This window comes from Mus caroli, chromosome 10 (genome assembly GCF_900094665.2).
Source record: "Mus caroli chromosome 10, CAROLI_EIJ_v1.1, whole genome shotgun sequence".
Classification (NCBI taxonomy): domain Eukaryota; kingdom Metazoa; phylum Chordata; class Mammalia; order Rodentia; family Muridae; genus Mus; species Mus caroli.
The window spans coordinates 86,549,653-86,551,263 of record NC_034579.1 but is presented as its reverse complement, the minus strand read 5'-3'; the positions used below and the strand labels follow the sequence as shown (position 1 = coordinate 86,551,263).

At 45.0% G+C, this 1,611-nt stretch overlaps 1 protein-coding gene across 1 annotated transcript in view; it reads left to right on the top strand.

Annotated features, from left to right (window-relative positions):
• Cfap54 (cilia and flagella associated protein 54) overlaps window positions 1–1,611 on the top strand; it is a 284,397-nt gene that overhangs the window by 258,753 nt on the left and 24,033 nt on the right. The gene's annotated exons all lie outside the window — the stretch shown is intronic.

Here is a 1,611-nt window from a genome sequence, read left to right as displayed (position 1 = left end):
TTTTCCGAGACAGGGTTTCTCTGTATAGCCCTGGCTGTCCTGGAACTCACTTTGTAGACCAGGCTGGCCTCAAACTCAGAAATCAACCTGCCTCTGCCTCCCAAGTGCTGGGATTAAAGGCGTGTGCCACTTCCCGGCTTCATTTGCTTTTCATCTTAAGTTTTTAGCCATCAACTGTTCAGCTATGATTTAAAAATTAATGTATTTTAATCATTTTAATATTTTGTATGCCAGTACATATGTATATTGATACTGTCATCAAAATGAATTGATTCTTCCTTCAAGGCTATGCTGACAACATATTGAATCAGGTATAGCATAGTTCCAATCATCATTTTTAAAGATTTAATTATTTTTTTATATGTGTGTTTTGCCGGCATGCATGTCTATGCTTGTGGAGATCAGAAAATGGTTCCAAATCTTCTGGAACTGGAGTTCACATGGTTCTGAGCCACCATGTGGATGTTGGGAACCGAACCCAGCTCCTCTAGAAGAACAAGGGCTTCACCAACCACTGAGCCACCTACATAGCCTATCTTTCTTCATTTCCTTTTTCTTTTATCTCCAGGTCTTTTTAAAATTTTGTTTTTAGTGCACTGGTGTTTTGCCCAGCACATGTCTATATGAAGATGTTGGGTCGCCCAACACTGGAATTTCAGACAGCCGTGAGCATTCCTGTAGGTTGTCGGAATTGAACCCAGGTCCTCTGGAAGAATAGCCAGTGCTCTTGACCATTGAGCCATCTCCCCAGACTCCCTAGTCTCATCTTTCAAGCTCTTAGTCTTAATGCCTTTAGTTGTAAGTAAAGGAAATCAACACTTGCTCGAGTAAAATGGGCGTGGAGGGCAAAGGCAGAGACACGCATCAGAGATGCGTGCACAGTAAGTCTGGGTGCAGCTGATGACCAGATAGAGCACAGCAAATCTCTCAGAAACCAGCGCTGGGAGTCAAGAGCCAAAGCCGCACTCAGACCCATGAGGGACACAGACACTCTCTAACTCCTGGGTCTTCCTTTTCCTCAGCTCCCATCACTAACCCAGTAGCTGCCTTCACCAGCAAAACATCTCACCTCACAGCTCACATGGCCAGGGTCTGGTTGTGTCAGCTCTGCCTGTAGGGAGGTCAGATGTCCACACATGAAGACAGCTGTGTCCCTACAGTCAGGCCATGCAAGGCCCTCGGCAGATGATGATGCCTGTATGCTAATGGCTCTTTCCATTCACTTCCATCATTACCCTTTCCCTTTGGTTCCCCATGGCCATCCATTCTTTTCTACCCCCAGCCCCGGTGACCTGAATCTCTTCATCCCAAAGGTTTCTTCTCAATGGAAACCTTATTTTGGTATAAATTATTAACTCGTTCCTTTTTTAAAAAATATTTTTATTAGGTATTTTCCTCAATTACATTTCCAATGCTATCCCAAAAGTCTCCCATACCCTCCCCTCCACTCCCCTACCCACCCACTCCCACTTTTTGGCCCTGGTGTTCCCCTGTACTGGGGCATATAAAGTTTGTCCAATGGGCCTCTCTTTCCAGTGATGGCCGACTAGGCCATCTTTTGATACATATGCAGCTAGAGACAAGAGCTCCGGGGTACTGGTTAGTTCATAA